At 40.6% G+C, this 13217-nt stretch overlaps 1 protein-coding gene across 2 annotated transcripts in view; it reads right to left on the bottom strand.

Moving 5' to 3' along the window:
- LOC147137643 (latent-transforming growth factor beta-binding protein 2-like) overlaps positions 1-13217 on the bottom strand; it is a 105650-nt gene that overhangs the window by 83835 nt on the left and 8598 nt on the right. The window lies entirely within an intron of this gene.

The following is a 13217-nucleotide window of genomic DNA, read 5'->3' as shown; positions in this document are numbered from 1 at the left end:
TTCAAGCTCAAGTTTTGGGGAAGAACACAGAGGCCACAGATTCAGTGACATTTTTGACACATCCATGTCCACATATTTTTTGAGAGAAGAAATATGTTTTGACTTGCCCTCTTGTAGTCACACAAACTGCATTTTAGGTCACTGAAAATGATATTTTAGAGCCACTGTTAGTCTATTTTGAAATGTGAGCCAGTTTATGAGGAATAGCTAAGTATCCAAATGTGGTATATGGCAATAGCAGAGATCAGTCCACGTGCAAGATTCCCATTCGTTTTTAGCCATTGTTCTTTTTGATAAGTTTATGATTTATATATCGCACATATAATCCCAACCAAAAGAGCCACTATTGATTCTGTCACGACGAAAAAAAGGACAAACACGTTGTCAGCTCTCTGATGTTGCACTACATCCATAAAGACCTCCACTATCCACTGTGGCTAATCAGTATTACTGATGATTATTTTGCTCAAGATACGCTGGCATGGAATTTAGCACAGTACAAAATGCCTCGCTCTCAGACAAACTGTATTTTCGGAAATAAGCAGCGAGCAAAAAAACGTAATTGGGCTGTTCATTTCCAGACCTAGGCATTCCGTCCCAGGGACGGACACCCTATTTTGTGGACGGTCAGACGGAGGATGAGGACTCTTTTAAAAAGAAAGGACGAAGCAAAGATGGAGTTAGGTTTTCGTCCGTCCCTCTAATTGTCCCTAACCGGGTCAAGTCCCGGCGGTTCTTTTAAAAAGCAAGGCTGCCTTGCTAATCCTGCACCACACTGGATTGCTCTTTTTCATTTCATTGATGAGGGAAAAAAAAAACATTGAAAGCTATGACCCGGAAGTGGAAGACGTCCGTTCTCCTAAAATAAGATTGCCTTATTCTGCAATCATTATTTTTATTATGACATAACGCAATACAAAGTGAAAATGTGAAACAAAACCCAATAGTACTGTGTTATTACGCAAAATTCTCGTGATGTGCCCAGGTTTGCTCCGGCCCGCGTCATCATCTTCATCATCACATCACGACGGTGAATGCTGGCAGCTAAAAAGCTGTCTACAGTTGTAAACAATTCAATCCAATCACGATACTCCCAGCCGGTAAGTGGATGTGCATAAGAAATTAGCCAGCTAATGTGCTTGAAATAATGTTATGCATGAACGCTTTTTTGGGGGGGGTGCGTGGGGCGGACCGACGGAATGCAAGGACGGAAGCCCGGAAGAGGACGGATAGGGTCGGAGGACGATAATTATTATGAATAAGGCCGGCGGGACAAGGACGGAAGGGTACCCAGGTCGCGGACGGAGGATGGACAGGCAAAAAAGGGTGTAGTGCCCAGCTCGGTTCATTTCACACTTGATGTGTGGGCAGGCAGTCCAAAAATCCAAGTATTGGTAAACACACAATAAAAAAAGTCAACTTTGTGTATTTTACTGTCTTTCAATATCGTGGTAAACTTATTTATATGTAGGACATTTGAGGATGTTCTCATTTTACTTTAAAATAAAATCTGCCTGAAAAAGAGATTCTAATATTCACGTGTTTATGTGTGTCTTCAGTGATGCGTGAAAGGCCATTCTTCCAAGTAACAACATTGTCACAGAACCTCCAACAATGACAGCGACATGGACAGGCCAGTTACATGCACCCCACATGAAGCCTGTTGGCCTACAGCGCTGCAGCCTGTCTGCGTCTTCATGGGCCCTGCCTCTGGCCTGGTGAGCACATTGTCACAGTAATTGCTGTCGTGCAGATTTGTCTTGCACATCATTAAAACTAATTGCACCACATTCCATCCATTTCACAAATATGTGCAGTGATCATTATTGGAGAGAGTAATAAAACCAGAATCTGTCGGAAATAAAAGAGGAGAAATGGCAAACATTCCTGACATTGCCGCTTCGGCCTTAATTATTATGGAGACAGAGTGGCCAAGATTTGGGAGGTTGTGTCCAAATCCAGTCATCTGAAAAGAAGATTAAGATTGTTGTTGGCAGATTGGGACAGCCCAAACAAACATGCTGATGCAGCCGAATTAGCAAAGAAAAAAAATGCATACTAATATGGACCTAGCATTTTCACTGGGCTTTGCCGCATCATTTCAACTTAATATTGAGGTGAAGGCTATAATACCCTTACAGTCATTTGTAATCCACATGTGCACAAACCTAAAATAAGTTTAAGGAAGTTTTTAGTGCTACAGTCCCATGCCTAAAGCATCAATGAATACCTCCATCCCAATAAAATAAGTAGCAAAGAAAGTATTTGCAATGTTAAGGTGGTTGGATTTGATGTGATCACATTAATATAAATGTTTTGGTAAAAGAACTCGAGGGTGTATAAAGGTAAGTAGAGTTCACTAATAATAACCTAACGTTGGCTTTACTTGGCAGAAAGAGTGGTATTAAAGGAGACTATTATTGTGCCTCAAGGTACAATGCATAATGAGTATGTACCCCATAGCCCTTAATCCATTCATCAGTCGTCTATAACGCTTGTCCTCATTTGAGTCACAAGTAACTGGAGTCTATCCCATCTGATTTTGGGCAAGAGGCAGAGTACACCCTGAACTGGTCGCCAGTCACAAGACACATATGGAAAAACAAGTAGACACTCACACCAATGGTCAATTTAGAGTCGAACAGAGGCTAGCATGCTGGACTCAAGAAGCAGGAGTTAAACCCGTGGGAGTTAAAACCATCATGGGGAGATTAGCGCTGGCATCCGACAGAAAACTCGAATCATCATCATCACTTAAGAAGACAGAAACAGTATGTTGGTTCAACCGGTAATACTGTATCATCAAAGAGAGTAAGCCATTCTGAACACTTTAGAATGGTCAATAGCTTGTAAAATAATAATAATACCCACACAGACACCATCACTAAGCAGAACCAATCCCACGCTGCCCACACACAAGGCAGGCGAGTGTACCACTACACCATCAGTGATCCCCATTCAAAAATACTAAATTGAAACTAAAATTTGCATTTGTGTTTGAAATTTCTCCACTGAAAATGCTTCTAGATGAGAAAATACAGTTTGTTGCTATGCACAGTGTGAATTTAAGAAATTAAAAACTGTTGATTATATTAAAAAAAGAAGACCAATTGTTCATTCGTTATACTATTATATTTTTATTGTTTAATAAAAAAAAAAATGCTTCAGGTCTTTGGGATTAACCTGCAAAAAAATGCTCCTCAAAATTAGAAAGTTGTTCCTCAAATTGATTAGCAAAATTGCTCTGCAATGAAAAACAATAAATATTTTGAGCCTTGAGGAAACTAAAGATTCAAATACACTGATGCAGTGTTTCTCCACCTTGACTGAGAATATACATTTTAAATTGCAAAAATTTAAAACTACCCAAAAAAAATCACAGAAAGTATATATACTGAAATAATGCTTAGCTCATCTCGATTTACTCCCAAATGTACTTACTTTGTGTGAAATCTGGCCCTGTTTCTTTGAACACAAAGCTCTTATTGTTTTCTAGGGCCTATGAAGATAACAAAGCTACATTATTTGTCGTGAATAAATCATTTTCAAACCGACTAAGTAAAACGAGATAATTTCCTGCATCTCAGTGGTTGGGAATCTCTGCCATAAAAAACATAAAGTTTGGAATTTGATCACAAATAACAGTTACACAAAACCTTAGCAGGTGAGCACCATTTCTGTGTGTAGTTTGCCTTTCACCGTAAATCAGCTTGGCTAGACACCATCTCCTGCTGTGACCGTGAACAGGATAAGCGATAGAAAAAGAATGGATGGATGAACCTCCCGTGATGATAACCAGCGGGGACCTCGCTTGAGGAGTCACCACAGAACCTGATACGTCCTGTGAAGCTAGTCAAATGTTAAAGGTAATGGGAGGCAATTTTTTTTTTTTTTTAAATGCTCTATGGAGCATTTAATAGAATGACTTTGCTAATCATTTCAAGTGAGCGTTAATCTCTTTCCAGCATGTGACTTCCACATGGTTGCCTGTCCAGTGCTATCACGGCAGGCTTGCCAAACCCTGACGTCGCTGTCCGCAAGCAAAACTGCACTGACTATAAAGCTTCTCCATTGTTCTAATGTGAAACAGACCTGAGCATGACAAATGATCATGTATTTTCTCCTTGTGGTAAATCTTACACGGGTTGCGTTTCAGCAGATTATAGTGCCTCTGTCACATACCATGCACATTTCTGAATCAAGTGTTTTTGTCTAATACAGGAGCTAGAGCTTTTAATTCTCCACACCACCCTCAGCTCATTGGGGGATTTTGTTAACCTACATTTGACCCATGACTTTGTGTACATTACTTTCAGTTATGCTATACGGTGCACCTTATACATTCGAATTCAGCGTCTAACGAGCCACATGCCGGACCAAGATGAGGAAGATATCTGGATCTGGGGGCATGTTCCAGCGACTTGTAAAGCTGACTCAAACAAAATCCACAAACTTTTATTCTCCATAGGGAGCGTATAACCAACCGCTTCCATATGGTTTTCAAGAGGGAGGGTGCTGTGATGAAGGGTTCCCCCCTGACAGTGGTGCCGCATCAGTGGGCCTGTGACTGTTTTTTTTTTTTTTTTTTTTTTTTTTTATGTGGCTGTAAAAGCGTCAACCACTTGGTGAAGTTGAACGTTTCTTTGAGAGTCATGATGTTGTGAATGTCCTAAAACAGCCACAAAAATGATGGATCTTCACCTACAGGGACATTTGACTAGATTCATGGCAGTCAAATCCATGCCAGTGATGTATTTAGCAGAGTAATTTTGTCTGGAAGAGTTGCCATAGTGTGGGTAAAGCTCACCTTCCCATAGCTGACATCAAGTAGTCTTCTTTAAACACCAAACTATTTGATACTGAATCGACAGCACCTCTGATGGTTATAGTCAAGTTATGATTTCTATTTTGCTTCAATTCAAAAATCAGTTCAACATTGTAGCCAAGGGTATTTATTCACCTGCAGATGGGAGGAGGTGTGGTTAGCATTTTTGGAAGAATTTTAAACAATGTTAGTGGTATATAACAATTTATGTCAAGTGAAAGTGGACTCAAGTTATCACTTGTGCCCTTATCAATTTTACTACTGGTGGAATGCCTTTGAGGTAAAAAATATATATACATACATGCACAAACACATTGCTGTTCAGAAAGACGTGTAAGAGTAAAAGACACTGAATTTGAACATTTTTACTAAAAAGAACCTGCAAACCTTTACGTCACAAGCTCGGAAACACAGCCTAAATGATTGCTAAGTCATAACATGTTTTGCAAAAATACCCTAGGCCGGCACAAGAGTTAAAACAAAAAAAAGACTAACTCGGACAAAAGCAGCAAAATCACAAAACATATGAAAAAATAAGTAGCTCCAGGAAGATAAACATGTTTCAATTCAAACAAGACACTGTAGAGTCCTCACATGTGCACTTAGCATAATACCGTTTTTTGGGGGGTTTTTTACATCATGCTCTGAGTCTCCACAAATAAATTTACCCAGGAGACTGTTTTCAAGCTCGGTGCTGCTGCTTTGGTTAGCAAAGGAATAAGCAACTTTAGGCTGAGAACAATAGTCAACGGAGTGAACTGCGGAAAAAGGCTTCGGAAATGACCAGTGATTGGTCATTACCTGAGCCATGAATAGTTGTGATGTCATTTTCAGTCGACAGAAATGACCAAATGCCCGCCCCCTGATATGGCTAAAAACAGGTGGATTTTGCTATGTACGATAATCTCTTGTTTCAACTAGTCTTTAATCGACCTTTTTAATCGACATAAGTGACAAAATGGCCGCCCCCTGAGATGGCTAAAAAGGGGTGGATTTTGCTGCTGAACTCATATTCCTCAATGGTAAGCGGCGCACTGATTCCTACTCCAGTCTGCACCTGCTCTCTTAAAAAAAAAGTCTGCAGTGATGATCAGCTGAAGACCAAAGATAAGTAAATAAATAACCCCCAAAACAGGATTCCATTCATTGTAGGTCCAGACGTTGAGTAATACCTCTTTTCACTACACTTTCAACGATGGTAGCAATTAGGGAAACATGTGGCGCAAGTGGAGGCTACGAACAGACCCACCAGCTGGAGTGGCGAAAGCAGCACTCCTGCTTTTGGGGAAGACAAAGTGGGAACAGGTTGTCCAGCTTCAATGTTAATGATAGCTTTTGGGAACGGTGGCGTGTGTATGGATTACAGGATCTGCCTAATGGCTCATAACTCTCTACATGGCTGCCACGGGGGAGTGTGAACTGTGAACCGTGCAACCCCTCACCCCAAAACATATAAAGACAAGGAGGGGTTGGTGGCTGTCTGCAAAGCCCTAATTTTACCCTCTGCTTGGTGAGATCACAAGCTAAAAGGCATTTCAATAACCTCCTCCTGTTCTTGTAAAACATAAGGCTGCCACTCATTTGTAATGATCTTTTTAACCCGTGTTGAAAACAAACCTTCTTTCATGTTTCCCTAGTTATTGTGGATGCAGCAGTGTTGTAGACTAGTGAAATGGTTTCCACCAAGCAGTACTGTTCACTTCAGTTCACACTTTGGGTCAATAAACCCACCATGGGTAAACGAGTGTAATTTGATTGAGAGACGTTTTAAACACCTCAAGGTCTGCAGACCAATTTGGAATTCAGACTGCATCCTTAAAAATAAAAATCAAATTTTAACACAGGCATATAATCAGTCCTGTGTATTCCTGTGAAACATTGTGCAAGACTACAACATTTACCCCCAAAAAATCAAACATCAAATCCCACACATTAGATGGTTTGGCAAAATTACCAATGAAGGCCTATGAAAGAAAAAGTCCCAAGACCCAAGACAAGTGATGTGGAGAAACCTCATTGGCAACCGATGCTCCACTTGGGGTAAAATGGTTTACATAAGTTAAAATACTCATCCGATGCAACAGCTTCGACAAACTCTTTGTGGAAATCAGTTGGTAGTTTTTGCACTGTCGCTCTAACTAACAAACCAACACGAAAACGACGTGACATATACATTTCACATTCTTGGCTACAATCTACAGTAACTGCGAACAGATACTGAATTGCTTGCTTATGTTTGTTCTTCTTGTGCTTCTCATGACCTCCAGCTGCAAGCCATATACTGTACTTGCTTCTGAATGTACACGACCAACATTTAACAGTACAGTTCAAACACGTGTTAGTGGATGAATTCTCGCTAGGCAAACAAATAGAATAAAAAATCGGTACAATAGATGCATGATTATAAGTGGTGAGTTTATCCGAATGTAGTCACTTCCTTCCTTTTACACTACATATAAGCAGGGATAATATTTTGGGATATTGGATCCGAGGAGGCAGAGATGATGGTTTGTTTCTATGAGTGCGCCAACATTTTTCAATTGCACTTTAAAAGGTTAGAAAACATTTACAGATGTATTGTGTGCCCTTGATACTTCACCGGCTGTTTCACACATGTTCAAGACAACAATGAGCATGTTGCTTTGAAAATTCCAAAGTGAAGTTGAGAAGTCTAAATTGTGTGTTATGATGCTTGTTAAATTACTTTATCAACCAAGTGTCACGGCATGGAGGGAGAGTTCGGGTGATGGTGATTAATAACTAGATTTATTAATTTAGACACACATTGTAAAAAAACAAATGCATGTTTAAAGCATTGCACGGCAGGGTGCACATGCACAGTACGTAGATGTGAGATGACTTTGTATGGATATATAATAAGCAATCTTACTGTATGGATGTTTTTGCCAGAGATGGGCATTCCGTCCAAGGGATGGAACGGTACGTCCCGGACGGACGCCCATTTTGGGGACGGAGATGGAGGATGAGAAGTATTTTTTAAAAAGGACAGGCTAAGTAAGGGGAGAAGTGGGTTTTTGGCCATCCCTGTAATCGTCCCTAACCGGGTCAAGTAGTGACGGACGTGTTGTGTTCTTTTAAAAAGAAAGTCTACTGTTCTCTTGTGCGTTACCATGGAGCCGCCTTTATTAACTCATTCACTGCGAGACATTTTCAGACCCTCTTTTACCCTAACATTTGAAAAAAAATTAAAAATATATAAATAAGTTCCTGGGATTGAATGGCTGGACTGTGAAAAGACAAATAAATACGTCAATGGCAGTGAATGAGTTAACTGCCTGCAACAACACTGTAGAGTCCGTTTTTTTTCTTTTTCATGTGCTTTCCCTGCGGTAACATTGTACTCACAGCCATAGCATGGTCTCTGGTGGTTCAAAACATGGAACGCCATTGATAACACCACAGGACGCTAATTTTACGACTGACTGAAGCACAACCAGCCTGTCTTGCATGTGTAAACCGCCAATACACTACTTCAGACAGAATGTGAACTATCACGACAGGCCTTTTGTCTTGTGCGTGTTCACCGTGTTTGTATGCGGGAGGGACTGACTTCACCCAGCTGGAAAGTGGATGTGAATAGGAAATTAACCACCTAATGAGCTTTAAACAAATGTTATGAATTATGAAACCTCTGCTGATAACCTCTCTCCGACAGCGTCATGCATGACGCTTTTTCTTTTTTTGGGGGGCGGGGGGGATGGACTGTTGAAATGTAAGGACGGAAGCGCTACAAAAGGATGAGGAGGGCCTGAAACAAAGGATGATTATTTTATGAATAAGGACAGAGGGACGATGACGGAAGAGTGCCCATGTCTCGTATGGAGGACGGACTGTCAAAATAGGGTAGAGTGCCCATCTTTGGTTATTGCCATCCATTTGCTTTAAATGAAAGTTTATAAATCCAAACAGTCGATATTAGCTGAGCATGACTAGTGTGACACGTATAGTTAATCCATTTATCCTATAAATGCCACTGGCGAGACACATGCAACAATTTATGCACCATTTAATGTTTGAAATGAAATGATTCATAGCTGGAGTGAACGGACAGCTTTTAAGAATGGGGCCCGCAGCATCCGGCCAAAATGAAAAAGTTGGAAGAAGCTCAGAAATCTATCTTCTGTCAAGTTTCACTCAAGGTCTGCTCAAGATGCTGACATCATGTACTCCTCTACATGGCCGATACAACCTTTCATCTGCATTCTTTTAGACAGCAGTGGGTATAAATCTGTTCTTTTGGCAGAAAAGGTGGGTCACGATCCCGGAATTGCTCGCCTTCCAGCTTGATACCATATGAAGTAAAGTATATTGTGGTGTATAGGGTTGAAAATATACCTGTTGAAGAATCAGATTGGTCAATTGTAGGGGGCATACTAGAATGGCTGCATTAAGGCTAGGCATTTGAGGAAATGTTCTTGATCTATTTTTTCAATTCTATTATATTTAATTGGGTGGGCGAATTTCTCTTTGAATCCTGTGTCTTTGCGAGTGTTGCATTGGTAAGAATGTCCTGAGAAGCTGTACTACGGTGGTGGTCTGAGTGGATGGAGCCAAGTAGTCCACTCCATTTTGACTCAGTTGCTTGAAGACATGATTAATCAACTATCAGTCACGTGACTAATGAGTTAAGAGGCCCATTTCTATTTCAATGTTAAAAATGATAGCATAATAACAACTTCATGTAAACAACCTAGCATAGTTGTAGCACATTATCTGAGAAACCAGCTGGGGCAACACTGCACAACAAAACCATTTTTTTTTTACTTATTACTCCCCTCAAATGTTAAAATTTAAATGAGTAATGGATTGGAAAATGACACAACACCGCCAGTTCTGTTTTCATGAAAAAAAGTCTTGCCAACGAAATGTAATTCCAAATTTACCTCCAACATTGGTGTCAAACTCAAGGCCCAGGGGCCAGATCCGGCCCGCGACATCATTTTATCTGGCCCGCGAAGGCAAATCGAGTGTGTTGACTTGACATTTCTTTGAAATTATTTTCACAACATATAAGATATTTCAAGCATTTGTTACCAATCTTTCCTTTAAAATACATTGGAAAATAGTTGAACAAACTATTAACTGGCTTCTGATTTCAAAATTAGCCATCCATTAATTTGTTGTGCATAAGGCAATCATTTACATGGGTTCATAGTCGTAACGTCCGAGTGAAATCAGAACTATGATGTGGCCCGCGACAAAAATGAGTTTGACACCCCTGACCTACAAGATCTAATTGAGGATTAGCGCATAGAGACCCAAAACATGTCAGCAATTCAACTCTCATCTTAATTCCACTGCTAAGTAGCTTACGGTTTTGTAAACAGATTTCTGTGGCCATTCTTCCCAATTCAAACCACTGCTGAACCTGCATGCTTTCTCGCTTTAGCATTTAATACGAGGAACATTGACAATATCCCCACTGCAGATCAGAGCTAAGCTTTGTGAAATAGTGCTGTTAATGTTCTTGAAACGCTTACACTGAAGCTAATTTTAGCTGAGGTGTACTGTATCTATGGAGTCGTCCAGCTGCAGCTAACTGAGGCAGAACAACTGCTGGGCTATGACTGGGATTGAGGCTAAAATATGGCTCCCTCAGCTCGCAAACAAAGCTGCAGATGTGCATAAAGTGGCAGTGGGGAATTCTATACAGTAAGTTCTCCTGACACCAAGACAAGACGTTACATTCATCTCGTCAAGAATGCTTTCCGGTTTAACGATACACTACAGCCAATCCTGCACATGTCCTCACTTTACCAACCAATGACATGCATCTGGTTATTGGCCACCACTAATAGAAGCAACTTACCTCTCACACCGAATATGCTCAGTTATACCACGCTGGAGAGAAAACAAATAGTAACAGGAATGTTCTGTTCCTCCGAATGGATTAAAGACAGACCTTCCTTTCCCAATGTCCCAAAGGTAAGTTTGCTACTTCAAAATAATACCATGGGAAACAGTCAAAAACACACAGCAACACATCAGTCGAGAGGAGACAGAGGGCAGCATACTACTCAAACGCTGTATAGTATAGTAGGCCCACTGCAACACAGCAGCAAGATATATATTTTTCTCCCATTTCTAGACGTGTTACAATGACACAACGATAGCCAAGTCTGCTTGGCCAATGAGTGGCCTGCACGCCTTGCATCCCTCATACACTTTTGACTTCATGCACTTGGAACCTCGGATGAGCAGATAATAGAACAAGTACCTCGTAGTACCTACCGTAGTTTGACAATCGAAAATTACATAGAGAGTGTGAGTCAATCACAGGAGTAGAGATAAGGAATTCTTGGTGTTGTTTGTTTTTAATGCGGTTATCTTATATTCATGGCCTAGAAGTGTTTTTCATCCAAATGTTTACTGTAATCATGACTTTCTTATTGCTTTAGCATACACGCTCAGAAAAAAAGTGTACCAGTGTAGGGGTCCATTTTTGTTCTCCAAGGTACAAATTTTTGTGACTTACCCTGTCAGGTTCACAATTTGTACACCTAGGTATGATTTACTAAGATCCAAAATAGCAAGCGCTGAATTGAGTGATCGCTCTGACAAACTGCAAGTGCGCAGTTAAGTTTGCGTCCATTTAGCACATGCAAACCTTGAGTAAATGAGGCGCTATGTGTGTTCTGTCTTCCATTCAGAATCGAGTTGGGAGCAGATCTCTTTCATAAACCAAAGACCCCGTGTAGCAGTCGAAATTGCGAAAGAGCTGTTTAATTCCCCCGATGAACGGGATTTAGTCGCTGGACAACAAACTCCAAGCTGACAAAGACTATTTAATAAATAATGACGTGAAGGTGGACTCCCCGGACAACTAGTGGTCCAATTCCTGTCATATATTTGCTCTGAGCTCAACCAAATTGAACAATGAGGTACTGTTAAGAAGCCATAACCCATGACACCCAATCCAGTCTGTTAAGTAAAGCCTGAAGCTGACATTTTTAATATTAGACGTTACTTCAATCCCTTCAGCGGGAATTTCCTAGACACAGCTCAGCCCCGATATGTTTTCATATTTCACTTCTTGCCAACAAGTTTCCCCCCAGAGTGAGAAGATTCCTCCTCCTGCCAATGCCTAAAAAGCAGGCAACTTAAGCGAGGACAGTTGGAAGATAACCCTTTTTTCTCCACGGAGGTCTTCTTAGCGGCCCCTTCCAGCCTCGGGAGCAAAGTGTTGGCACCTAGTCGGCCGAGGGTTCTTCACTTGGTTGATGATAGCATTGCCTCCAGCCACGGCTCCACATGAAATAGTCCAGAGCTGTTACTTTCTGGCAGATTTCAAGTACATACACTTTAATTTGGACAACTGCAGCCTGACGTTAAACGTAATTAACACCTCGCTAAGTGTGCCTTTAGCAGGGACTTGAGGGGGAAAAAATGTAGGAAGGAAGGAAGTGGATCTAAGTAGGAGGCTGCTGGGGCCAATCACTTTGTTGTGTAGTCCACTTGCTGGGTTATGTGTGTGTGAGAGGGAAAGCAGTAAACAAGTGAACAGACAGATACTGTACTGTAGATTGAGCCTTGTAAACAAAGTTGACTTGTAAAATGTAAAAATAGCCGGCAAAAAAATAAAACTAGAACCTATTATGTCCCTCTCGGACAAACAATGACACACATAAACTGAATTGTGAGCGCAAATGTGGTTTCTAGCGAATATTTAAAACAGGTAGTGGATAACATAATGAGAGAGTCCACATTTAAATTCAGCACACGCATGCAAATGTGACAACAACAACAACAAAAAACACTTGTGATCTGTTGTTGATAGTTCATTTTAAAACGAATGTTCCCATCTCCCTCTCATGGGCCTGTGAGACAAATAAAATAAGCTGCTCAAGCCCAAATGAAGTGCAAGTCATTTCAAAGTCAGGTTCTTAATAATAATAATAATAATAATAATAATAATAATAATAATAATAATACATAATACAAAGGCAAACACCACATGATGAATGTGACCATCGGGGTAATAAGAAGAACATTCTCATGGGGTAATTTCACCTGACAGGTCAGCCATTAGTCACTAATACCTATCTTATTTTTCTGTCTGTTGGCAAAGGCTTGTAAATAGGGATGCTCCCATCGATCGGGCACCGTGAAAAATTATGTGATCGGCATATTTGATCAAAGCCTTTTATTGCCGATCAAAAAAACTTTGCTCGTGAAAGTCGGCCAAAGTTTGCAGTTGGAATCGCTAACGGACGCTCCGGATTAGAGCCGAAATGGGCATTACATTTTTTTTTTTTTACCCCGTACCAAAATTGTTATACAGAGTACACAATTCGAAATGATCAAAAAACGTATAAAATACGGGGAAAACGTACAAGTTGACAGGTATGTGAGTTTACAAGGCTCACTGCAG

This window comes from Filicampus tigris, chromosome 13 (genome assembly GCF_054856515.1).
Source record: "Filicampus tigris isolate MCC_2025a chromosome 13, RoL_Ftig_1.0, whole genome shotgun sequence".
In the NCBI taxonomy this organism is placed as follows: Eukaryota; Metazoa; Chordata; class Actinopteri; order Syngnathiformes; family Syngnathidae; genus Filicampus; species Filicampus tigris.
This window is presented reverse-complemented; position numbering and strand designations above follow the sequence as displayed.